Source organism: Passer domesticus, chromosome Z (genome assembly GCF_036417665.1).
Source record: "Passer domesticus isolate bPasDom1 chromosome Z, bPasDom1.hap1, whole genome shotgun sequence".
NCBI classification, from domain to species: domain Eukaryota; kingdom Metazoa; phylum Chordata; class Aves; order Passeriformes; family Passeridae; genus Passer; species Passer domesticus.
The window spans coordinates 23,953,099-23,980,857 of NC_087512.1; the positions used below are offsets into that span (position 1 = coordinate 23,953,099).

Here is a 27,759-nt window from a genome sequence, read left to right on the forward strand (position 1 = left end):
GTTGCGTTCTTTGTAACTGAAGGAAACTGCACTGAGACCTGGCCTTTTATGCTCACACCTTGGGAATTTTCAGGGTCTGTAGTGCTTTCCCAGGTTGCCAATGTTATTGCAAAGCACATAGGTTTCAGTGAGGTTGGACAGACAATTCTCACAAGCTTGTCTTGAAAGAAAAGTTGTATCTCCTGTGATCCTGAGCTTAAGGGAAGCTCTTTCCGGGTGGCCTTTGGGATATCCCATTTATCCTTATGTACAAATGAACAAAAATACTTCTTACTAAAACAAACCGAGAATATTTGCATCAAAAATAAGATTTGTGGACAATATGCATTGGTCCGTATGGTCGGTTGACCTTTGCTGGATGCCACTTTGTCAGTCCCCATTTTCACTTTTTCTCTCCCCTGAAAAGAGGAGAAAAAGTAAGACGGAAAACAACCAGTAGGTTAAAATAAGGTAGTTTACTGAAGCAAAAGCAAAAGGTTGCATGCAAGCTGAGGAAAAGGACACATATTATTTTCTACTTGCCAGCAACAACTGATGTCTGGGCATTTCCTGGCAAGCAGCTCTTGAGCACATTTAACTGTTGCATCTTCTGTTTTCCCTTATATCAGGACGACACAAGATTACACAAATCCCATAATATGCTAGTATTATTAATTATTAGTTTTAAACAGTTCACTGTAGGGATGAACAAGGACTGCGGGAGCTTGCATAATAAAATCATCCATATAAATCATGGTCAGAGAAAGGGAGATGTATTCCCTTATCATTCCCTCAAGACTTCCCCAGCATGGCGAAGCCATCCATGTAAGGGCAAAGGACAAAGTCATTGTTTGTGTAAACGTGTTCCTAAACTTCACAAACTTAGTGTTCTGTAGGGGAGCTTGCTACATAACAGCCATTATAATGATATCATGCATGATAAAAAACTGTCATTATCTTGACTCATATTGGAAGCCAAAAAGAGCTGTGGTGTCTTGACTTTGGCTAGATGCCAGGTAGCCACCAACTACTTTATCTCTCCCCCTCCTCAGCTGGACAGGGGACAGAGAATAAGATGGAAGACAATTTGTGGGTTGAGAGCATTTTACTTAAGCAAAAGCAAAAGGTTTCCTGCACACAAGCCAAGGAAAAAGACCAAGATTTTATTCACTATGTCGCATCAGCAAGTAATATCAGGCCACTTCCTGGGAAGCAGGACTTCAGCACAAGTAGCCATTGCTCTGTAAGGCAAGCATAAATAACAAACGTCTCCTCCTTTTTCCTCCTTTTGCTAGCTTTTACATTTTTTATGCTTTATGATACTTTATATCCTGTGGTACTAAATACCCCTTTGGTCTGTTTGGGTCAGCTGGCCTATTTGCATCCCATTCCAAGATCTTGCTCACCCCCAGCCTACTGATGGGGGGCAGAATGTTGGGAAGGCAGTGCTGGTGCTGTGCCAGTGCTGTACAGCAGAAGCCAAACACTGGTGTGTTATCAACATCTCTGTAGCTACCAGTGCAGAGCACAGCACTGTGAGGGCTGCTGTAAGGAAAATTAACTTCATCTCAGCTGGACTAAATACAGCCCATCTGTGATATTGTTGTCCTGCTCCAAATAAGAGGAAGCTCTGAGGAAATAAAAAATTTTCTTTAGAATTTGCCAGGAAAGCCAGAATGAGTCACAACCTTTTTCTAAAGTTACTGTATTGACTGTCATCCTGTCCTTGGAGGCTGAAGTATTTGAGAAGGGCCTCTGGCAGTTCAGACATTCTCTGGACGTTAACCAAGCAACCTCATGTGTGCAGGAGAATGGAGGTTACGTCTGAAAGTCATAACTGTTAGAAAAAATGAGGGAACTATGGCTCAGCATCCCAAAGATGTACTGTCTCTGTTCTTTAAGGTTAAGGGTGACATATTCTGTACATCTTGGACTGCAGCATTCTTTCCTATTACTGTGAATGTAGGCATCAGATCAAAGCACCTGTGAAAAGATTTGATTATACCCATCCAGAAGTGGCCAAGCAAGCAAAGAATACACTGGTGGAGAAAATACAGTATCTTTTTCTTAAGTATTCAGGGTAGTGGTGGAGTCTCCTGCTGTGGAGACATTTGAAACTCACCTGGATGTGTTGCTTCACATCTGCTGTAGGTGACCCTACCTTGGCAGGGGGGTTGGCCTAGATGATCTCCAGAAGTCCCTTTCAACCCTCACTCTTCTGTGATTATGTTATTCTGTTAAACAAAATTTTTGGAGAGGAATGTAATCAGCAGGCCAGTTTTGTCTTTTTAATGTGTGAAAGAAACAACAGTGAAGATGCAGCAATATATATCTCTCCCTACATGTCCAGGCTTAAGAAAATTTAACATGGATCGAATATGTTTCATCAGACAAAGGATGAGAGTCCTGGTGTTTCAGGTACACTAGTGTAGAGGCTGAGGTCTTCTGGCTGTTCTCAGACTGCAGAGGGGCAAACTGGTTTGATTTAAAGCAAGAACTAGGTAAATGTAACATTTAGGAGCTGGGTGAAAACTAGTCTGGTACCACTTGGCTACAATCGAGTTTCTGATAGGCCTCTTTTTGGGCACAGAAAAGCCATACCATCAGCTCTCAATAGCTGTCATACTTTGCTACAATTGTACCCCTACAGAAAGGGACCTGCAAGGAAATAACTTTTAAAAATTTCTTTATCAATAAGCATTGAGTAGCCTTCATAGTAGATTCTGTATTGGGGAACTCTTCATTCATAAAAATACAGACAAGTCTTTTCAGGTGTTAGTGATTTTTTTTTAAGGGTGATTAAAGGAACAACGTCACTGATTGTCCAGCAAAAAATTAAAATCACATTTTAAAATGCCTAGATTGCCTGCAGTTTGTGGTGGGGTGTACTGGACCATTCATCACTAAAAAGAAGTGGGTTAGGTAGCACTCAATCCACCTGAGCTGTTGATTCACATGTCTTAAAAAGATGATAAGTTTGCAGCAACTGAAAGAACTACTGGCAAGTGTCTCTGAAAAAAAAAATCCCAATGCTTTTTGGAAGGAAGGGAGCTGGTGCCATGGTGCTGCTGAGAGCATGACACTGCAGCACATGGGGATCCTGCCACTAGCCTGGAAACTGCATGCCTGAGAGGAGTGGTGACCTTACCAAGAGGGCTGTTGGAAGTTGCAACAAGCTGCTTTATTATGTTCATAGAGCCAAAGCTTTTTGAGGGTGTGTTGGTTTTTGGTAGCAGGGGAGACACAGAGGTGGCTTCTGTGAGAAGCTTCCAGAAGCTTCCACCATGTCTGGCAGAACCAGTCCCTGATGGCTCTGAGGATGGACATGCTGCTGGACCAGTTAGAGATGTTGGTAATGTCTCTGTGATAACATATTTAAGAAGAAAAAAAACAACAAAGTGGGCACAATTTTTCCTAACCAGAGAAGAGGAGGAGGTGAGAACGTGTGAGGGAAACAACATGGAGACTCCAAGGGCAGAGGAGAAGGAGGGCAGGAGGTGCTCCAGGCACTGGGGCCGAGATTCCTCTGCAGGCCGTGGTGAGACCAGGGTGAAGCAGCTGTGCCCCTGCAGCCCATGGGGATCCAGGGGGATGCAGAGATCCACCCACAGCCCGTGGGGGAGCTGCCCATGCTGGAGTGGGTGGATGCCTGGAGGAGGCTGTGGTCCAGTGGGAGACTCTATGGAGAGAGGGGGCCCTGCTTCCAGGCTGGAGCAGCCTGTCCTGGGAGAACTGCACCCCGTGGAAGAGTGACCATGCCACAGCAGTTTGGGAGAACTGCTGCTCATGAGATTGGAACCATGCTGGGGAAGTTCACAGAGAACTGTGTCCTGTGGGAGGGACCCCACGGCCTCACAGGGGAAGGACTCCTCTCCCTGAGCAGCAGAAGAAAACCTCGGGTGATGAACTGACCAAAATCCCCACGCCCTGTCTCCCTGTGCTGTCAGTGGGAAGGAGGGAGGGGCTGGGGGGAAAAGGTGTTCCTTAAGGGCTTGTTTTTACTTGTCATTATTGTCTGATTTTGTTAGCAAAAAACTCACTTTGTACCTCTAAGCTGAGCCTGTTTTGTCCTTGGTGTGTTTTCTCCTGGTCATTATGAAAAACTTCACTTTGTACCTCTAAGCTGAGCCTGTTTTGCCCTTGGTGTGTTTGCTCCTGGTCATTATCTCAACTCATGAACCCTTTGTTAAATTTTTCTCTCTCCTCTGCCCAGCTGTGGAAGGGGAGGGTGAGCAAGCAGCTCTTGTGGGTGCCTGGTGTTCAGCCAGTATCAAACCATGAGAGAGGGTGACAAGAGTCCTGTCAGTAGTGAGCTGAAATGTAAGGTTAGGAATTCAATTGATGTCCTATTTCTTTGTAAGAAGTGGGTCAAGTGCCAGAACTTTTAAGACAGGGAGTACTTTGAGTCATCGCTGTCTCTGGACAGTGATATTTAATAAATTCTTGAACTAGTGATACAGCAAAGAGTAGGTTTGCAAATTTCCAGGAGTTTTCTGCTTTTTCTGCCTAGCAGTATCATTTTCTTGAGCGTCTATTTACTGGTTCTACCAGTGTGATCTCAGTTCAGGCTGGTGTTGGGAGAATAGGGAAACTATAGAATCCAAATCTGGCAGAAAAGGTGACCTGCGTAGGCAGATCCATACATAACAAATGCAAAACTGAGCTGCCGATGGGATGAAATCCTATGAAACTGCACATATATGTTTATTGGTACATGTGTGAGGTAGATTAGTAATTGCTGGGTGTGAAAGCTTTGATTAACCTGAACCCTTGCAAAGTCACCTCACCTGATCCTGCCTAAACTGTCTTTTGCACGCTGGTGTTGTGAACAGGAAAAGAAATATTCCTGTACCTGTTTATACAAGCATTCCAGCACATGGTCTAGAGCATGCTTCAGGCTGAGCTGAAATTATACACATCTGGATTTGAATCCTTGACCACCTTGGATAAAGTAGCTTTAGTACAAAATATTCATGAGAAACAATGCCTCATCTGGGAAGCCTGGTTTAAGGTTTGATCAATTCTAAACACCTGCTGTGAAGAAGTGATTTCTGCCTGAATACAAGACTGTAGAGTCTCAATTAACTAGTTAACTCAGTTAATTTACTTCTGGCAATTGAGATGAAAGTGGGACATAAATCAATAGTCATTGATTTATGCCCCCCTTTCATTGAATCATTGAATCAAATGCTTCAAAGAACTGTAGCATCAGGACTATGTTTAGGTGTCCTGAAATTGCTATTAAGTATTGCCCTTAACGTAACTGTGCTGGACAAGCATTTTTAGTAATTTTCTGTTGATAGTGTGATTCAAATTTTTATGTGGGCAAGCCAAATAACAACATCTATTTGTTGTTGGTTGGAGTCTTTTTTTATTCTGGCAAAAGTTTTAATAGTGTTTCTGTGATTCTGTTTGTGTGAAGTGAGACACGAAATTGGCTGCATACAAGCACTGTTGGCTTTGTGATGTCTCAGTAGCAATGAAACACCTACCCAAAAGCATGCCTTTTAGTAATAGTTGTATCTGCTCTTGAGATTCTGGAAGTGCCCATCCCTAACAGCTTTGATTGAAAACATTTCAGGCGGTTTTCAAGAACAAGGATTTGCATTGTACAGCAGTATCAGTATAGCTACAGTGCAGGTGATAGCCCATCCATTTTATGGAGGACAGCTGTATACTTTGGGTATTTATGCTGGCTCTAAACTGAAGAACTTTCTGCGTCCAAGTATTGTTGCAGTTGTAGAACACATGGAGTTATAACTGTATGGTAAGCTTTACAAATGTGTGATGAACTGAACATGTAATGTAATCTCTTGTTTATTGCTGATAGGGCACAGTAGTTTAAGTATAAATAATTTCCTTCCCTTTAAAATAAAGGTTCATGAATATTAACCTTCTCTCTTCTAGTCAAACAAGTAAGTACACAGGCAAAGTCAGTTTGTCTGTTCAAATAAAAGGCAGAATTAATATAATGTTGATAATACTCAAAAATCCCTCTTTGTAAGATCAGATGATGAAAACCCCGAAGTTAATAACTTAAATGTACCATTTAACTAGTTTCTACTCTAAATAATAAGAATTTTACTAAATTGCATTAAAGATATCAGTAGTCTTTGTGGTAGATAGAAAACATTTTTCAACAAGAGAGAAAATTGGAACACTCCTTTCTTGGAAGCTGGATGGTTTGAGAGTGGTGGTCTCTTGCAGCTCTTTTGGTGGTTTACAAAGCAATTCGTCAACTTGTTTGTTTAACAGAAACATTATTCTTACATTGTCTATGCAAGTACATGGTGATATAGAAAACTATCCTGATGACAGAAAGAACAAATTGGAACTTTGATAAATACAAAATTTTCTTTGAAAAATTTTCTTTTATCTTGGGTTTAAAAATTAAATAAATATTTCTGGCATTAAAAAAAACCTTTGTCATGCTTAATATCTCATTATTAAAAAAAGGTAGTTTTATAAAAACATTTTTCAAAAGTATTTTTTTCTTTGAGGACAAGAGTGAAAAACTGCAGTCATAAGTAATTCCTGAGGAATCTTAAAATATTTCTCTACAAAGAAGATGCCTGCTTGGCTCTGAATACACGGTATTGATCTCTGCAGCAGTATCAAGACTGTAGTGGGGTGTTGAAAGAGATTACTCATGGAAAGAGGAAGCAATATGTTTAGCCACATCCACAATTCAACTCAATCAAGAGCATTTGGAACTAGGAAGGGTAACCACAAGCCACAGAACAACCATCAAGTTACAACAGATAAAATACATACACAAATCTTAAAAATTGAAATTATAGCTCCTGTGGCAGTTCAGTGAAATGAATGACAAGAGAACAGTTCAGATAGTTTGAAAGTGTAATCTCTATCTCTGACACACTGATAGAGAGATCAATCACTCTGTCTGCAAGATCATACTAGTCCTGTGATAAAAAGATTTAAATGTATGGAAAAATATTTATCTGAAGAATTCTGGATTGTCTTTTGGATTAAAAGAGTATGTCCAAGACCACTTAGCTTTTGGCTCTGTACTGAGTTTATATGGGGTTTGGTAGTGGGGCCGCTGCAGGAGTTGGCCTCAGTGAGAAAATTCCTGTGTCTGATGGAGCAAGTGCCAGGTGGCTCTATGATAGACCTGCCCATGCCCAAGGCTAAGACCATCAGAGACAGTGGCAGCATCTCTGCGATAATGTATTCCAGAAGGGGGATAAAACAATGCAATAGTAACAGCAGAGGAGTGAGAAGATGAGAGTGAAAAAGCTCTGCAGACGCCAAGGCCAATGAAGAATAAGGGGCAGGATGTGCTGCAGGCACTGGAGAAGAGGTTCCACTTCAGTCTGTGATGAAGACCATGGTGAAACAGCTGTGCCCCATGTATCCCATGGAGATCCATGGTGGATCAGAGATCCACCTGCCTGCTGAGACAGATTCCACGCTGGAGCATGTGGGTGCCCAAAAGAGGCTGTAACCTCCACTGGAAGTTTACAATGGAGCACGTTTTGGCAGAACCTGTGGACCCATGGACAGAGGAGCCCACACTAGATCAGGTTTGTTGGCAGGACTTGTGTCCCTATGGAGGGCCCAGGCTGGAGCCATGAAGAGCCCAGTGATTCCTGAAGTACTGCACCCAGTGGGAGGGAACCACACTGGGGCAGTTCAAGACCTGCAGTCTGTAGGAATGATTAATGTTAGAGAAATTAAGGAAGGACTGTTTCCCATGGGAGGGGCCCCCACACAGGTGTAGAGGAAGAGTGTGAGGAGGAAGAAATGGCAAAGCAGTCTGTACTGGACTGACTGCAGACCCATTCTCTGTTCCCCTGTGCTGCTGAAGGGGAAGAGGTAGAAAAAATCATAGTGAAGCTGAGCCCAATAATTAGGAAGAGGTGAAAGGATGGTGTCTTCAGTTTTATTCTTATTTCTTTTTCCCTGCTATCATCTGACTGGCAATAAATTAAAATAATCTACCCAAGCTGAGTCTGTTTGATCTATTATGGTAATGGGTGAGTGGTCTTTCCCTATTTATACCTTGACCCACAAGTCTTTCATCATATTTTCTTCCCCTCCATCAAAGTGAGAAGGGGCAGTGATAGAACAGTTGTGGTGGTCACCTGACAGCTAAGATCAACCCACTACAACCTCTTATCTTTCTCATGTGTAATCCTTGGCATATCCCATAAATGTTTAAGCTGTTTTTTCTGTAGTGTGAGGGAGGAAGATTGAGCACTGATGAGTCACTTGTATTTTCAGTACATTTCCAGGCAATCTGACCTATGCAAGATTCTGCAGGGTTTGTCATTGCATATATGTTGGCTGAGATGAGCTTTCCAGACTCATTGTAAGCACAGCCAATGCTGTCCTTGGGTCACAGTTGGAATTGTAAAATTTCTAAATACTTTTCTCTAAAAAGCCAAGTATATATTGAGTAAGAGACCTAAATGGCTCAATTACATGATTATGGGGTAAGTGTGAAATTTCTAGGCAATACTCAAGAGGTCTTAGCTCAAACCTGGTAAATCTAATGTATTAATATGACAAAAATCTGCACTGATCCAAGAAAGAATCAGGATTTGTTTGCAAAGTTTGTGACTTCAAAGATGACTTACCAGACAAGGAATTTGATGTCAATCAGGGCAATACCTTCAGGAAATGACAGGGAATTTGTCTTTTCCTGTTCCATTAATCTTTATTGCTTTTTTTATTTTGTCTACCATACTAAGAAGTATCAATTATAAACTGTGATTTATATTTATAAGAACACTGTAATTTTTTTTTCCACAAGACATTATGATGTGTATCATCCTGCCCAGCTTTCATACAGGTCAGGGATGACCATGAACCATTAGCGATGTTTATTATTTGTTCACCCTCTGAAGGATATCCATTGCCTTTTAACTCACTTGCTACCTCACCACAGAAACTACAGCATCTCCAGCCTGTATGTAATGCTATTTCAGCTTTACTCTTCTAAATAACATCCTTCTGTTAAAGCTGCCTTGTATAAGTCTGTGCAGGGATCAGTCACAGCTCTGACTGTGGTATAGACAGACTTAAATGTTCCTTTGATGAGGAGCATCTTAAAAGATTTGGATTTGATTATCAAAAGAGCAACTGACTATGCTAAAACAGAGACAGAGTTGGGACAGAAACTAAAACAGAAAGTAAACACCAATAATGATAGACTTTAGAACATAAAAAATAACTAGATTCCTATGATACTTACTAAATACAGCTATTTTCCTAGGCATTTGTAAATCCTGTTGTCTTGTAAAACACAAATCAGCAGGTTAAAGTTAAAGCCTCACCAGATTTTCAGCAGAAATAGCTCCTGGTAGCAGTAATAGTTTGGCAGGTATGTGTTCCAGCGTTTTGGGATCCAGTGAGATAAGAGACAGTTCAAGACAGAGGACAACCTGCTGCGCAAAGAAATACACATGAGTGAGAAACTTTTGCAACAAAATTTTCCAGATTACTGTGGGAATACTCCACACAACAGCACAGACTCATGTTCTGGAGGGAAAGGTCACAGTAATGCTGCCTATGTTCAGTCAAGACTTCCTCCCGAGTCTTTATGTGAGCATGTCAAGACAAGACACCTACATCTAGGAGATCTAAGGTGTTCTCCTCTATACAGCAGTAGAAGGCCTGACATTTAACTGGCTTTCCAAATAAGTTCTCATCCTGATTAAACTTTTCTGGAGAAGTATTGGATAGCATCAGCTGCAGTCTATAGAGATAGCTACACCCACAGCTGCTACATACTTGAGTCTGATCCAGTTACACAGTACGGAAGAAACAGATGGTATCTTCATCTGGTTCCATCTTCAGATAAATTGCCATGTGATCCCACTGCCTGCACTGAGGAAAGCAGAACAGTTCTGCTAAAAACAAGTACAGATCTTCTGCTGAGGGGCCTTCATGCTTCCCAAAAGATGGATAAAATCCCTCCTCAGATTCAAATGATCAGATTTTGAGGAGTAATAAAGTCTGAAAGAGATCATATAGAGCTATGATTTGTGATTTAAATTCAAGTATTGAAGAAGGGAGAAAAGACTTCATCAGAAATTTGAATAATGTTCAGCATTTGTAGAGGGTGGTTGTTTCTTTGTGTCTTTACTACTTTCAGGTAATTGCTGGTGAATGATATGAAAAAAAATCAACCTTGCAAATGAGAAGAAGAAGTTTTCATTTTTAGAAATAAATATTTTTCCCCTCAAGGAGTATCTCAAACTCTGCACAAAAATTCACCTTCTGATTTTGGGCCCTTCAGAATAGAAACAATGTCCATATCATTACTTTTTAAAGTAAATGAAGTGTGACCTTTTAAGCTGAAATTAGAAGATTACCTGTATCAGATGTTATGCTACTGTTCTGTAGCCCATTTAATGTCTTACTATTTTCAGTTCTTACATTTATGCCTCAGGCAAACAATTTAATTCTATGAGCAATAGAATATTCAAAACTATTTTCTTACCGATTTGTGTTCTGTATCCTCAATTCAATGTCCTAACTCACCCAGCACTCACCAGGGTGCCATCCCATCTGGCTAAGCATAGGTATGTACTATGACTCACCGAGAGCTATGTTAATACAGGTACATGTGTCTTAGTTGGTCAGTCAGCTGACACAAAGCATAAGTTCTGCATATAAATATGTAAGTTAACAGAATTTTTTTGAAACTTAGAAAAAATGCATTTACCCATTGACACTTCATCAGTGGAAACCAGATGACCTCTTGAGGTCTAATCCAATACCAATAATTTTGTGATTCAAACTGTTAAAATTAATTTAACTTTGGATTCTTCATCACTTAGACTCATCCAGCATGAATTATTATTTTGCAATTAAAATGAAAGAATTGGCCAGCCCATTCAAGTGTAATTAGGTGTGGAGTGGCAGGGACACAGAGTAATGGCTGGTGATTGTGTAAGCCTTGTTTTCTTAGACACTCAGGAGCAGGGTGCAGGACTCTCATTTCAGTGTTACTAGCTCAGGCTCTGCATCTCATATTACCAAGGCTTACTTTCAGCATCAGTTTAGTAAATTTGTTTCATACCTGACATTACTGAAATGCAACCTAATGACTCTATAAGTTATTACACATTCTAACAGTCACCAATTTGCTTTTAATATAATACAGCATACATATTTTAACATGATATAGCATGTGTAAAAGAATTACATTAAAAACCAATTTTTATTATGGTATTGTATATTTGCTTTATGACTGTGATCTTGTTTCCATTTGCATGGGAACTGGTCATCCATAGGAATAGCGTTTATTAAAGATTTGTCATGCGCTTGTCATTAATTACCAGCTGACACCTTTTCCAGCCAGTCTTTATTCCTAGAATTACATCATATGACAAACACATCTCAACATCCTTTGCTGTTGATGCAAGATTTAAAGAATTCAGAGTTGTTATTAAAGTTCCTGGTAGTAATTTCTTGTCATATACCATGGCAAATCTTTTATGTTTAATTCTATCAAAGCTGTATTCTATATGTTTATTCCTTTAGGAGATATTCAGATTGTTATAACCTTAGCTATTAAAAAAAAAAGAGTCTAACAGTGTTTAAAATGAGTGAGATAGGCCTTTTATTAGACAAATATAGTTGGAGAAAAATGTGGTTTTTAAAAATATTATTAAAAAAATATTACTGATACGATCAGTAGCTGTTAAATTCTATTACTTTGTGTTTACATTGTCTACAGTAGAGTAGTACAGACTTTGATTTTTCTGATTATGTAATTTTGTATTGTTGAATACTGAAAGATGGCCCTGTTTATTTTGCTTGGTAATTCCTTGTTTGTTTACCAATGCAGAAAACTCATTTACATATTATATTAATCACTCTGTTTCTGCTTATTTAAAATATCAATGGTTCCTCTATAATTAACAGCTGCATTTGTAGTGGCTTCCTGTTTTCTATAAGACTTGATGGACTTTAACCTATTCTGTATTTTGATAGTTTTCAAAGTTTTGAATCCACCTGCTGGCAGAAATGGACCAACTGAAGAACTTCACCAATTGCAAATAATTCAAGTCAGCTGCATTGCATTCTTATTTTATTGGATATGTCAGGGGAGTTTAAACATCTTGAATCAAGAATTTCTATCACCTCATCTTTTGTTTACCTTTGCTCCAGTGAGATACTGATAATTTATTTCTGGGAGCAAATGCTTCCCTTGTGATCTCATCAGTAACAGGAGGCTCCCCATTTGGTTCTTTTGTTTAGCACCCTTCATTTTAATTTCACAAATTGCATTTGGAATTTTCCTGGTAATCTGAATGCTACCAAATCTATTTACTGAAGGCTGTTATTTTTAATTTGTGCAACATGAGAATCTTCAATGCCATTTCCCTCATTGAAAGTTTACCTTCAATGTGGTTGATTTGTAATTGCTTATTACATCTGTTTAAGTGTGAGCCTCCACAATCCCTCAAATCTTCATTGTTATTACAGTAATGTTTCACAGAAATTACATGCTTTCCTTCACTACTCTGAATTGTCTCACTGACTTGAAAGGAATATCATCCATTCCAAGTGGTATGGCAAATATTCCTGCTATTTCTCCTGTCATGTTTGCAGTCATAGCAGGCGCTACAAAGCAGGGGAAAGGATCTGGGAAAAGGCTGGTATTGAAAAGGCAATCTGCAACCAGATCGTAGGTAGTGGCTACATACTTTTGTTAAAATCTTGTTACCAAGTGCTTAGCTCTAATGCAATCTGACCACAGCTTTAAATAGCTCCTTTAACAGTACTCAGATATTCCTATTTTTATTGCAAGATCAGGAACTATGTCTGGAAGGGCCTCAACAGATCAGGTAGAACATCCGTTCTCCCAGGATGTAATCCACTGCAGACAACTCGCTCCTCACCAGATAACTCTCCTGAAGTCCCTGCCATCTCTTCCCTAATGTGTCCAACAATAGAGATTTCTTAGTCTTGTTAGGTAAACTACACCACTGAGGTTTTTTTCTGATGGGAAGATGTTTCTTTGTGTATGATTTATTTACCTTCTGCCGTTTCAAAAGTGGGTGAAGTGCTTTGGCTCTATATTTGGCTGGATTCTGTGATAGGGAATAGTAAATTGAGAGAATGGATGCCCAGGAGCCCATCATATATAGAGAGTCTTTCCAAGGAAAGTGTCTACACAAAAGACAACCTGTAAAAAGGAGCTGGGTGCTGTAAAAAGGATTGGAGATGCTGCAGTGACTGCTGAGGCCAATAGGGAAGGGCAGAACTGCAGTGTAACAATTATACTTTAGCTGTAAACCAGAATCTTGAAGGCAAGAATATGAACAACCTGAGATATAAAAAGTCCCCCAGGCCTCATTTTGTGTTGTCTCAGGTTTTCCTAATGAAAAGTGAAGACATTGAGTTTTAGCATAAAGGACTGCCTTTCACTTCAGTAATGGATATCAGGATTGGGACAGCTTCTTGCCTAGGGAGAGCAGACATGGTTAAGGCAGTAAGGACAGGGGGGGTAACCCAGGGACTGGCAGCTAGGCTGTGAGAGGAGGAGCACTAGGATGAAAGAAATAATGAAGAAACAATGGCAGAGTATTTATAGAGTCCTCTCTGAGGAATGGAGACATGATAGTGGCATCCTGTGTTAATTACAAACTTTATGCCTGTTTTACTGGAACAAATGAGTCAGGAGGGTCAAAGGTATTTATTTATATGACCCACTGCACATGCTAAGTAATTAATGTCTGGCTGTTCAGAGACACCCAAATGTCTCAACAAGCACCCACACTTAAAAAAAACAAACCCCGAAACAACAAACCAAAAAAAAACAACCACAGCAAAAACCCAGGCTAATCTCAAAAGTCTAAACCTTTATTAACCATGAAGAAGATGAAGAAAAAAAAACAAAAACAAAAAAACAGGAAAGCAATTGAGAGAGATTTTAACCACATTCCTAACTTCCCTTCTCAATAGCTGCAGTAGTGGCTGTTAATTTTGTTTTGTATTTTATAATAATGGAAGCTGTTGTATTTGGCAGCCTTTTAGGTGGTATTAAAGATGGTAGTAACTGTTATTTTTGGATGAAGAAGTAGCTGGAGTTGATGTTATTACTTTTGTGGTAAAAACCTGAATCTGCTGCCTCAGTGATGAATTAGGAAATGGACACACAAAGAGGAAAAGGGAGGAAAAAAGCCAAGTTAGAAAATACATCTTCTGTTTCTGCTTTGACTTTCATTTATGGCATTGTTCTTAGAGCAGACACAGTGACTTCAAGGTTTGGCTTTTACAAGCACTGAGCTGTTCAAAAGCATTGTTTTACTCTGCCTGTTTTAGACTTGCATGGGTGCTGCCAAAAAGAGTGATCTAGCCAACTAAGACGTAAGCTGAAGGCGTAGCAAGAGGATCAGAATGAAGAAAATGTTGGGGAGTAAAAGAGACCCTGGTAAAAAGATGTGATGGCAGGGATGAAAGTTGTATTCCAGCAGCTGCGTTTGCTGAAGCTGGAGAAAGAGTCAGTATCATGCTCTTTACGTTCCCTGACTGTTATTTCCCTATCTGAGCTTCTTTCAGAGCAAATGCCTTTGGATATCAGATAATCAGATAATCTGAGCTGCTAATCCTATTACAGTTTGAGTGCCACTCATAACTATTTGAATACCATGATTTGCCCTGCCACTGACTGTTTTTTTTTCTTTAAAGAACCATTACACTTTTATTTGAGTAGGAATGGATAGATGGTAAACACCAACTGACCCTTATTAACCATTGTCTTCCTTCCCTTGGGAGGAAACATTAATTTTATAATACAACTGTTAAAAGGTTTGGGTTGGAAAGGACCTTCAAGGCCATCTAGTTCAACCTCTGTCTGCTGTGGACACAGACACATTCCAGGTTTCTTGAACACCAGGTTCACCTGTTTTCTTCTACACCAGGTTTCTTGAAGTTCTGTTCAACCTTGGCTTAAACATTTAAAGGGAGGGAGGATCTACTAGCGAACTGCTCCAGTGCCTCACTAATCTGGCTGCAAAAGAGCCCTAACCAACCAACCAACCAACCAACCAACCAACCAACCAACCAACCAACCAACGAACTAAAAAAACAATGAAAGTTTATTTAGTTTTCTCTCCTTTTTTTTTTTAATCTCTTTTAGGACCTGATGATGTCTCTACATCCCTTTTTTCTCCCAGTGTTAAAAACAGTTGCTTTGGCTGGACTTCCACACAGGATGCCTTGCCTTTCTCTTGAGACAGTAGCACATGTGCTCTCACTTATATGTAATATATTTAATTTCCTATCCTGCAGTCTACTAAGTAGTTCCCATCAGATTGATTGCATATCTTCATACCAAATGAGCTGGATTTTTGTACTTTGAACAACTTGAGACTTGTTTCAGCTTCTCAGGCCAGGTCCTAGGTGGGAGGCCCAGCCTCTTCACTCTGTTGGGTTTGTAGGAAAAGCCAGATGATTTGGTATAATAATATTTTCAAGAAAAGCCAAAGACTTATTAAAATTTTGCTAATTTTTTTCCTTCAGCTGGAAATAGAAGGTATTTCAGTGACATTACATAGAAATGCAATGAAAATAGGTTTTGTGCTTTTTGTTTCTTTCTCAGAAGTCAGAGAAAAATATTTGTATTTCATTTTGAAAATGAAAGTTTTTGAATCTTTTAAATAATATAAATATTCTTCTTGTGAAATACTGAGCAGTTTCAAACTTATTTTGCTGGAATACTATGACTTGTAAACTGCAAAGGAGCAATGGGAGCTCTTATGCCTTTGATGTAGAAGACGAATGGGTTTTGGGGCCCAAGAGGAATTAATTGGTGTGAAACTATGGGCTAGGGGCTGTTTTGTAATTAGGTTTTCTACTGTCATGAAAGAAACAGTTTCTCCAGTTTAGATATCTGAATACATTTTACTGCTTACAAACTCTATCAATAAGAGGAGCTGCAGCCTGGAGGGAAAGGGAAGGTGAAGTTGTAGGGGAGCAGGAGACTGTTGGGTGGGAATCTGTGGTGATGAGTGTGTTGGAGACAGATTGGTGGCTCAGAAAAGCACTTTAAATAATTTTAGCAGTCAATGATGGAGGTGTGAAGCAAGTTTAGAAAAATGAAGGTTAAGAAATGGATACTCTGTGACGCAAATGTGTTTTCATGATCTCTACAGTTGTGAAACACAGACATCCTTGGGGAGGTCACAGTAAACGTGAAAGAGATGTGGAACACAAAAGCTTTCAGGGGCTGCAGCAAGCACTAAATTGTTCCGCTCCTTCCTCCTGTTCTACTTTCCCTACTTTCTTCTTCTCTTCCTAATTTAGTTACTATTTTCTTCTTTGCTGTCTATCTCCATCATTTGCCACTTGGCCTCTTTGAGTGCCCCAATTAAAATCTAACTACACTTTTGGATTGAAAAGAATGTTTTCCCTACTACATTTTCCTTAGACAGTATAACTTGACTTAAAGTGTTTTTGGTGTATGACAAAATTGAATTGATGTTGGCCCTATGTATTAATAGTTCCAAGTTGTTTCCCACTGGCCTCTGAGTATATACATAATAGGGGTATTTTATTTTCTCATCTTTCTTCAAATATTACTAACATTTAAATCAAAGCAATAGTTTCTGTGCCTTCATCTTTGATCAGCTTGTTTCTGCATGCTTTTTACTTCCATTTTCTTCCATTTTGCAACTGGCACTGCTCATGACAGGGGTTGTTTTTGATTTCTAGTTATAATTCCCAGTTCCCATGAGACATTTTGATTCTAATATGGAGTCATCTTTGTGAAAGGGGTATAATTTAAATCTTCCGTAAGCTCTTGCAACTACAACAGGGAGGAAAGTAATACTTTGAGTATATTCCAGCATTCAGCATGTACACAACTCTGGATTTCCATCAAAGTGGTGTTTGGAACAGCACAGATACTCTGAAATACAGTGTAATACATCGGTTAAATCACTTCTTTCTTCTTATTAACTTTAATTTGGTTTGGTTGGTTGGTTGGTTTGTTTGCTTTTAAAAGAAATAAAGAAAATTCTGCAATTCATTTGTAGTATATACATGGTATAGTTTCTTTTCCAATGTAGTAATTTCAGTCAGTAACAGCCTCTGCTGTTCTCATTAACACTGTCACGATGTGCATTCGGTTTGCTTTCTGATAGGCAAGATGAGGAAGGATCAGGCTAGACTAAAACATCATGCTGGAGGTAGCAGTTTGGCTACTACAGAAGGCAGCAAGACCTGTTTAAATCAAAACTGAATTACAACCTAATTTTTGTTCAGTGGCTTTATATGAACAGAAGTACAGACATAGCATTGTGCAGCTTTCATAAATCAAGTAGTTGAAAGCATTCCTTCTTTCAGTTTCAAAAACATATACCCAAACCCCAGAAATTAAACTAGTTGCAGATATATTCCAGATAATCTTCTGATTTTAGTTCCACTTCCTGTACTGCTTTCCAAATTTTCTTTCTAAATATTGCTTCACCATTATTGGCATGAATATTTCATCAGTTTGAAAAGTATTTCAGAGTATTTTCACTAAAAGAAGAACATGAAGATGCAGCAATGTATTTTATGATGCAATTCAGGGATTTTAGAGAGGTTGAGCATATTTCTCTGAGTATATTTGAACTCAAGTAATAGAAGCAAATTTCTCTTTTCTCAGTTCAATGCCTTTTTCAGCACAGCCCAAAAGCTGCTTTGATTTTGTTCACAGTCCTGTTCCTGCCACTCCTTTGCTGGCTGCATCTTGCTTTTTTTTGACTACTTGTTTGTCTGCGTCTGCAGAGATTCCCTTCACTGCTATGTTTGTTAAAAACAAATGTGTGTGTAGGCATTCACAGAGTGTGTGTGCCAACACACACTCTGTGAATGCCTACACACACTCTGTGAATGCCTACACACACTCATATACATTGTTCTGTGTTCAAATTAATCCCATAGATCTGAGCCATTTCCCACATCCCACACTTGGGGAGATCTCATGAGACACTACAGTTCAGCAGTTGCCCCACCCTCAGTGGTTTAGTCCTTGTGTGTCAGATTTGCTGCTATTTTAGCCATTCCTGAACAACAGGGTTCCTCCAAATTGTTTCCTGAAGTAGGCTGGATGAAGGATAATTGTTGTGCCTGCAACTTCATGAAAGCAATGGCCCACAGATCAAAAACTCATTCACTGTGAACTTAGCTGATGGAGAGCTACCGAATATGCTTTATGGCAGAATACAGAATATTTCCTATGTTAGGAAATCAAGTTAAACAGAGGGGTTTAGTTCTACTACTAGGCTTGCTCTTCAGTGAGTACTGGATTGTCTAAATAAATGCCACATATTTGAATGAAATTTTGCAGTAAAAATTTCAGGTCAGCTTTTCTAATTTTCCCCATTAAGTGTCTAGTGCATTTGATAATTATTTTCATTACTTACTTCTGAAGTTTTATTGAACTGCAGGCAGATGATGCTTAAGGATAGAGTTAGGACCCAGGCTGCCTGTGTGCTACCAGTTCACAGAGATATATAGATGGTCACAATGTTTTGAGAAGACATGCAGCATTACTTCAAAGTTTGCGTCAGGTAGTTCTGCTTTTGTAGACTCTCCCCATGATTTGTTTCAAGAGTCAAAATCTACTCTGTTAGTTTTTCATAATTTTTTTCTGCTGGAATTTTAAAAGGCTCTTTTGTTGTTTCTTCTCTTCTGGAACACTTTTCTGCCAGTCTTTATTTATGACATTTGAATTGTGTATAGGGAAGTTTCCTTCCTTAGCACAGAACACTCCTTATGGCTGGATTTATGTTTTCCTCTGGATCTTATATGAAGAGGTATTTTTGTCTTTGCATGTTATATGATAGCTTGAAACTGCTTACACAAGCAGCTATTTAACTATTTTATTTCCAGAGATTTAGCGATAAATATGAAATGCATACTAATCCTTGGGGTGTATCTTCTTTTTGGTGATGAGGTCTATTTAAGTCATACCAGTAAAATAACCTGTTCCCTTGTGATGTTACTTACCATGGAAAAGGCAAAGTTATACTTTCCATGTGATTATATTATCCATCATGGCTAGGGACCTTTTATTTTAGGTCAGACATGCCTAGCTAATATATATTATTTTGTCTTGTTTTTTTCTATGTTCTGTCTTTGTGTGCCCTTAAAAATGCTTTCTAGGGTTTTGCTTACTTTTATCAAAGCAGAAACCTCGAGGGCAGTGAGGGATTTATTTTATGCCCTATCACAATTTTGTGTTGTCACTGTTGCTATGACAACATGATGATGTGAAGTTTAGATGGATATTAAGAAAAAGTTTCTTCATCTGTCAAGCATTGGAACTGCTCACACTGCCCATGGAAATGGCTGAGTCACCATCCCTGGAGGTCTTTGAAAGATGTGTAGATGTGGTACTTAGGGACATGGTTTAATTGTGAGCTTCACAGTGCTGGGTTAACAGTTGGTCTCAATGGTCTTAGGGGGCTTTTCCAGCCTAAATGATTCAATGATTTCCAGCCTGTGTTAATCTAGATTGTTATTTAGGACAAGACTAGTCTGACCAATGTGTCAGAGAAATGTGCAGGGGAAAAGCAAAAGAGTTTTGGATTGCCTTTGTTGCCCCCAGTTGTTACTACCAGTAGAGTGAGTAGAGTATGAAGTGTGAGAAAATGAAAGTAAAGCAGTGGAGGGGGCAAAGCTGCTGCTATAATGTACTGCAGGCCTCCTGAAGAATCACTGCTTTCTATTACAACCTGCTTCGCTGACAGAGGTGGTGCTCAAGCATTAGCTCCACCCTGGTGAGGTGCCAGGTAACAGCACAGTAAAATAGCATACTTGTAAGAATACTTTTCTTTCACAGAGTACTGCAAGAAAGCAAAAGAGAAAAAGCAGAGTACTATTGCTCTCTGAAGATGTGATTCTTTTGGTGAAAATATTAGCTACATAGTGCCCTTATTGTGTAGGTTGTGTCAGGATCAGAACTGTCCTTCTCCTGTTGGAAAAAGAACTCTTCAGAAACTAAGATGGAAAAAGATTTTTTTCTAACAGTAAGAGAAATAGAACTGTGGCATCTGGATCATGCTTTCCTAGCAAAGTAAACTGGGATATGCACAAATGCTGGTTATGTTGATCTAAGGCCTCCAGGGTTTTTACCTGTCTCCAGCAGAGAAGAGTGTCATTTATGTGAAGTATTCCAGCTACCTCTGTCCTTTGGTCTGTTCCACTCCTCACTGTGGCATAGCCATTGCATCTCTTCTGTCCTTTCAGTGGGAATAATTATGAAGATTGGATGTATTATGGCAGCTCCCTACCGGGCTGTGCCCAGTGTGGGTGCCGGAGCCAGGATAACTCAGCGGGAGCTCAGGCCACCTAAGCAAGCTTGTGATTTTCAGCTCTTAGTGATTATCAGCTCAGTGATTTCAGCTCTTTAGCTTGCTAGGTGCTGCAGCAGCAGACGCAGGGAGAGAGAGGAGAAGGCCGTGTGGGGTTCCGCAGGGTTCTTTATTGGGGTGTTCTGCAAAGGTTCCCAGTGACAGCTCTTCTGCCAAACCAGGCAGAATCAGGGGTTTTTATACCCTACAGGGGTTTTGAAAACTGTCCAATAGTAAGGGTCAGGGGAAAGTGACCTATGGGCTTACAGAAATAAGCAGGGTCCGAAGGAGGAAGAGAGGGACTGCTAGGGTCCAGTCATGCTGACTTGGCATTTCCTAGCTCAGGCCTCCAGGGACGCCTTGCAGGCCCTAGGCCTGCTACAGGGATGGGTCACTACAACAGCCCTTTATGGACTATGAATTTCTATACAGGGACAATTTTTCTGCAAAAAGTGATTCTTCCTGGAACCATACAAACCCAGATGTTGCAATGGCAGAGAAGCATATGCTAGTGAGGAGTGAGTCAGCACATGGATTATCATAATTTGTTTTCCACTAGTGCTCTAAAAAAGACATATTAAATGCTGAAATATGTGAGTCAGCTCATTGGAGGATTAGAATATTATTGGCATTGACTCTGTAGTCATTACACTGTGGAACAGAAGGGTGCAGGCATGTGAGGACAAATGATTAAAGAACAAAATTTCCTAGGTGAATTATGGTATTTCCTTGCAGGGAATATTGTCTGATACTCCTACCAAACTTGGGGGATCCAAAATTGTTTCTATCATGCCAACCAGAATGATTATTTAATTGTAGAAGAGTCTTAAAATGGACCATCTCTACAGGATGCTTCAGCTGATGGAGGTGGCTTAAAACATACTCAGTTTCCTAAAGTAAAATCTAAACCATCTAACTTTGTTTGGAAAGTTTGAATGCATCTTAATACACACCATACAAAAAAACCCCCAAACCCTAGGTACTTACTTTCAACTTCCTCTACAGTGTTTTAAAATATATTTGCTACATTTTCTGAAGATTTTTATGTCTTCAGTCATGATCAGCAACAGACACTACTGCAAAAGACAGCAAAACAGCCCTGCATTCACATAATGAACTCCCAGTGCTTCAAGGCTGTTTGTACAGGCAGATATTTGTGCCAGCAGTAAGATTCTTGCAGGACTGTGGCCTCAGATTAGAAGTAATATATTAAACAGAATAAAAAGAACCTGTGAAACATAAATGATCTTGCCATACATTTGTTTCTATTGTTAATATAGATGAGGATGTTCATAGCTTCTAAAAGACTACATTTTTTGCTTCAGCACAAGAAGCTGTTTTATGTATGAGCTGTATGTAATTATATTGAAAACAAACTTTGCTTCAAGAACATTTTTGGCTCCACTCTGCAATAACACAAAGGGCCTTTGTTATGTTCTCATCAGTGTTATTTATGGATTGCAAAGGACTTACTAAAGGACAGTTTCATCTGATGGTATTCATCCACTGACCCAAATTTAAATGTAGTGACTTATATTCATATTAATCATAATTACTAATATGATCAACCAGACTAAAATTTCTGAAACTAGAAATGGGATTACTCTATAGATTGAGACCTGGAACAGCAATACAGAGTGGTGTTTCAGACCCAAGGCTTTGAATGTGCCAGAATGGAAAATGCAACAAAAGGCTTTGCATAATTCACATCAATTACAATCATCTTCACTTGAATTGAAAATGAAGCTCTTGATCTCTTAAAAAGAAAAAAAAAAAAAAAAAGGAAAAAGAAAAGTCACAGAGAGAGAACTAAGTAGATGTTGGGAAAAAGGAACCCCAGAACAAAGTGTGTTTGTAAATATCTGCCAGAAGATCCTATAGGACATTATGAAGCTAGGTAAGGGCACTTTCCTCTGACTTGCCTAAACAGCCATTATATTAAAGGATTACTTTCAGAAATCCTTCTTTGCCCAGATTTTTCCAGCCTGACCTGCAGGACTTGATGTTCTTCTTCAAACTCAGCATGACTATGGACAAGCTCTTTAGGGCCATAGCCAGACTGCATGCTGTCAGTACAAAACTTTGTTTTGAAGTGCCATGGAATCTATCCATAAGAGTGTGCCACACAGCAATTCAGAACACTATTTATACAAGACTGGAGGATCCAGATTCCAGAGGTACTAGTGGACAAAGTGTTTATGAAAGTGAAGTAAACTTACATAGGCCAATCTGAATTAACCCTGCTCATTCTTTTGCTTTGTTCTCCCAGATGTAAAATAGATAGTATTTTTTTACCTCACTGGGTTCCTGTGAAATTAAGGACTTTAAAAGAATATGAATCACTGAGATGTTGCAAGAAGAGAGGTTATATAAATGTAATCTAATTATATATGCTTCTTCAGGTGAATTACACTTTCATTACCATAGCCTTCTGCTACGTCCTTGTTGTTTATTTGTACTTTTAGTGGTTGTAGAGACTAGATGTTATTTCAGATGATGAATCCCAGTCTTATTTTCTTTGCTTAATGAACAATTTTTTTGGGTCATGGAAAGTGCTGGGTCACATTGATTTAATCCATAGTTGTGAACATTCAGTGCTTCTAAACATCAGACCTAGTTTCCTGTAATGCAAAATTTCACTGCTGTAGTATCTTCTTGAAATTTCCAAGATCTGTTAAAACCTATAGCTAACATTTAACTCAAAGTTTGTTGTCATCCTACAGGAATTGCAGAGACATTGTTTGGATGAAAGGAGGTACTTGTAAGCTCAGGAAATAAGCAGAACAAACTGGCATTATCTTCAAGACACTGTTTACAAACTATGCCTTGGCATCAGACTGTTCTTTAGTATTAACCAAATAGTTAGCTATAATAATTAAATGTTAATTTATTCTTAACCAACAGGAGCGGCTTCTAAGCAGGTTCTCCTTGTACTGCATGGTCTATGACGTTGTTCTGTTGCTTCCTTTAGAAACCGCTGAGGGGCAGCAGGTTTTCACATGGAAACAGGCTTTCATGTGTAAGGAAATCTGGAGCTGTGAGTACTATACATTTGATTATTTTAATGAATCCCATGCATCAGATCACTGAAGGTTATAACTAAAGTATCACTGTGTGTTCCTGTAAATGAACATGATTTTGCTTGTTTATGGAATTTTGATGTATGTTTTCATCATGAAAAAGAAAAAAACTGAAGAATGTCCCACAAGTGTCTGCAAAGCCCCATTTATGGCTGTAGGGTGCCTGTAAGATTGAATTAATAGGTAAATCTATCACATGCACAGCACACATTTTGGCACTACTTTTAGAAAGGAGGCCAGGACATTAGGACAAAAGAATGAAAAGATCTTTAATTTATTCTTTCTATTTATTACAGCTAACAAGCTGACTAATGGAGTAGACTATGTTGCTCAGAAATCTCTGTATGCTTCAGATACATAACTAACCAGACACCCTAATAAAACAGATCCTGTTCTAGTCAGACTATTAAGCTTGTCCATAAACAGTAAAGACATATCCAGCAGTGAATGCAATATATTCTTGCTTCTAGTACCTTTGCTTTATCTAGCTACCTTATGTGACTGTTGGCTTTGATCCTGGCTACAGGGACTCACACCAGCCCACAAGTCTGAAATGAAGCAATTTGGTCTGTCAGCATTGGATGCTCACCCATGTGATATGCCCAATTGTTAATAACCCAAGGGAATAGTGATTTAGATCCATATTTTTTCCTGCATATAATAGTGAGAACAAAGTATCTAATCGGGTTTGCAGAGGACTTCTGCATAGCTTGTGCATGAAGATTTGAACCAAGGGCCAAATCCTTTTTCAGCCAAATGATTTTCTGCATGCACTTTGAAAAACACTAGCAATTAATATTTGGATATACTCCTAGGTCCCTTCTGTGCTCAGCTGAGGACAATTTCCAGACATAGTTTTTCAGTAATACCTCAGGACAATCAGGTAAATATTCTGGTAAAAATTACACATAAAAACCAAAAGTATGACTTACTATGTTGTTACACCTTGGGCAGTTTGTAACAATTCTGTCAAGCATAAAAGTAAGCAAGAACAGATTCTTTAATTTAATCCTTTACTTTCATACTCCTATGCAGCCATTCTTCCACAGGACAACATGACCAAACTGATTGTGGTATTCACATGCCCTCTGAACAGAGAGAAGCTGTGAGACAAGCAGAGAAGAAGGAAAATATAATTCTTATATCTCTTGATGTGTCTGTGTGGTGCCAGAGTGGAATGCAATATTTACCCAAAATGAGGAAGTTTTGTTCTCTTGGCCTGCCAGGGCCAAGTGTGTGTGTGAGTCTGGACTGTCACGAGACAGTCACGAGAGAATGGGATGAGTGCAGTTCTGTGCAGCTTTGAGCAAGGGTGAGTGCAAGGCAGATTCTGTTTAGATATAATGTATATAGTATAAAATAATAATTATTTAGCCTTCTGATGATGGAGTCAGATGCATCATTCTCTCCCCTTCGTTGGGGGTTGCCCGTGCATCGATAACTGATAAGCTATTTTAATTTTCTAGCCAAAAGTAACTGGAGTATGGGCTGTCCTGGCCACGCTCTCACACCTTTGCAATGTTTATATTCCCACATGATAGATAAGGTGTATCATTATGACACACAAGGATTGCTTCATTCCTAGGCAAAACAGCTAATCCTGTTTGTGCCCTTTTGTGCCTCAGTATCACTGTGAACTGAATGGAGCATGCACAGCTTCAGGCCTGAAAAAAAAAGAAACCCCAGCAAACTGTCTTTCAGATCAATGGTGCAAATACTAATTATCTTTGAGTCCTGTCTGCCTAGAAGAACCAGCAGAACCAGTCACATTAAACATAGGTGTAGCAGTATGAAAGTAGGGTAGAATAACAATGATTTGTCTGAGACAAGAATTCTCATATGAATAGAAGCATTAGGAAAAACAGAAGATTTAAAGAATATAGCCTCAATTTGTTGTTCAGTTATGGGGCAATCTTGCCAAAATAACAGAGAGAAACCTTTCAAGGTCTGCCCTTGCAGAAAGCAGTGTCTGTAGAGGATATGGATCTCCATGCCTATCACATCTAAATTCTGCCTGGTTGTGGGGTAGATGCAGTGCTGTATGTCATTTAATATTGCACACAGTGCCTCTTTGCCTCTGTCCTGTCCCTGTTCCAACCTTTCTGACCTTTGTCCATTCTCCATAATTTAAAATGGTTGTCTACACTGTATATAATTTGATTTTTTTTTTTTTTAAGATGAGAGCAGACCTGGCCATTTTCAAGGAAAGACTTTAGTCCAGTCAGTCCTTTTATTGAGGAAGTAAAATAATACTAAAATGTTGCACAACTGGAGACTTAATTAGCTTTTACAGTTCTTGTAAAGAAGACACTTTTTGTTAAGTAGCAAATACAGGTGTAATTAAGCCTGTTCTGAAGTTAAATTGGAATTAACAGCTCTTCTGGTTTCTGTCCGTATGTGCAGATCTGAGAAGCCATTAGAGGGCTCCCCTCCCGAGTGCTGTAGCCATGCACAGAGCCACCTGGAGGCAGTGTTCGCACAGGATGCTTCAGGCCTCTGCTTGTAAAGTTCAATTTCCTGAGATTTCATAATTTTTTTCCAGAAAAAAGTCTGGAAAAAATTATATACTGGAAAGCGTGATTTTTTTAAAAAGCCTTTGCCTTCATAGGATACATCTTTGCTTTTCCATGTGTCTGTAATACTGTGATGCTCCTGTGAAGTGTTTTTTAATGAAAACCTTTGTAGGAGGAGCCAGCAGGATATTCCAGCATAACAGCTGACATAATTGAAAAGAACATGCAAAATTTCCTGCGTGGAGCAGAAAAATAGCACTTCTTGACCTAAAGCATGACCTAAAGTATTGTTTTTTCTCTTGAGTAGAACTGACATATTTTTTGTTTGTTTGATTGATTGACTGTTGGACTGACAGATTATAAATAAAAATGGATCATAGAACTTCCTTCTAGTGTTACAGTTGCCACTTGATCTCTTTCTTCAATTGCACAGAAACAATAACATGCAAATATTTGCAAATGACTGCCACAAAACATTCTTGAACCACCCAGCGACAACTGGTAATGCTTGTAAAGCTTAGTTTGATTGATACATGTTTGCTGTTGCTTTGTCAGTTGTGAGGTAAGTCATACTTCTCCCCATTCCAAACATACGTTTCTCAATCTGCTTTGAAATTCTTACTCTCCACTCTGATAGCATCAAGTCCTATTACCGAAATTTGTTTTTCTTTCAGATACACAACTTTACTAGACACAGAAGCTCTGAGGTCTAGTTGACCAAAGTATATGGAAAATCCATCTTCAGATTCCTAATGTATGGATGTGATTGATTGCTGTCTGTCTCAGGAGTTGTACATGAAGAAGTACACGCCACTGGCAAGATTCAGTATCATGATGTCATAAAATTTAGGTCAAATACCATCTATCTGAATAAAGTAGAACATAAGAAAAAGGTAACAAAGAACTTTGTAACAGAGCAAGCTGATGAAATAATGTATTTTATCATAATATTCTGCCCATCCTATTTCACTGGTGTCTATACTTAATTAAATGCACAATTAAAGTAGATTAGTTTACGTTCAAGATTTTTTTAAGTCAGTGGAGCAGAACAAGATGGATACATGAGTCCACTTCTTTAGATGTTTAGATTTTAAAAATGTCACTGAACCTGCCACTGCATTTGTGAACAGAGTTGAAAGATAAGGTGGAGCTATAAACTGCTTTAGGAAGAACTTTGTGGTACCTGAAGATGTCAGATTTAATAGGAGTCTTAGAAAACTTTCTTTTCAAAAGAGCAGGGGGAAAAAAGCTGTGTTTCCTGCAAAAAAGTGTTTTGTTACTAACTCCCAATTTTCCTTCTTTACAACACCCTCCTTGCATTTTTGTGGTTTACAGATAAATCAGACCAACATCTGACCATTACACAGCAGGATTTTAGGCCTTTTTTTGCATTACATTCTTGGAAACTTCAGAGCTTACTAAATATGTAGCCATCTCCTCAGATATAGTGCAGATAGCTAGTAGTTTCTGAAGTTATCATTTGTTCAGGTCACTATTGTCCTGACATTCAGTGTCATGAATAAGATTTATTATTTAGATTTTAGAAAAGCCAAAGACTTTAGATTTTCATTTCTGGATCTGTACTTCTAACGTTCAGACCACTTCACTTCTGCTCACAGAAAAAAAAAAAAAAAAAAAAAAAAAAAAAAAAAAAAAAAAAAAAAAGTAAGGAATGTATGTAAATCTTCAAATTTTAGCAAAGGAAGAAATTCATGTCTCTAATGTGCTGTAAAGGAATAATGGAGAAAAAAAATAAAAATAATAAATAATAAATTCCATCAAGGAATATTCAAATTAGGAAAAATTTATAAAGAGTGAAGTAACCAAAGACAATCCTTGTGGGTCCCTTCCAACTCAAAA

General features: G+C 38.9%; 2 long non-coding RNA genes across 5 annotated transcripts; one reads left to right on the forward strand and one right to left on the reverse strand.

Moving 5' to 3' along the window:
* Positions 1–344: 344 nt before the first annotated feature.
* LOC135289566 (uncharacterized) lies at positions 345–20,666 on the reverse strand. 2 transcript variants are annotated; one of them, XR_010352311.1, is made up of 5 exons: positions 20,574–20,666; positions 20,089–20,195; positions 9,282–9,392; positions 2,102–2,213; positions 345–1,220 (listed from the first exon to the last, which is right to left on the reverse strand). It is a non-coding gene; the product is annotated as an uncharacterized LOC135289566 (long non-coding RNA). The 2 variants fall into 2 exon arrangements; XR_010352309.1 differs by having other exon boundaries at positions 20,089–20,638.
* Positions 19,681–26,548, forward strand: LOC135289567 (uncharacterized). 3 transcript variants are annotated; one of them, XR_010352313.1, is made up of 4 exons: positions 19,681–19,745; positions 23,278–23,343; positions 24,202–24,269; positions 25,790–26,548. It is a non-coding gene; the product is annotated as an uncharacterized LOC135289567 (long non-coding RNA). The 3 variants fall into 3 exon arrangements; XR_010352314.1 differs by lacking the exon at positions 19,681–19,745 and adding an exon at positions 20,253–20,824; XR_010352312.1 differs by lacking the exon at positions 19,681–19,745 and adding an exon at positions 21,133–22,483.
* The last annotated feature ends 1,211 nt before the right edge of the window (positions 26,549–27,759 follow it).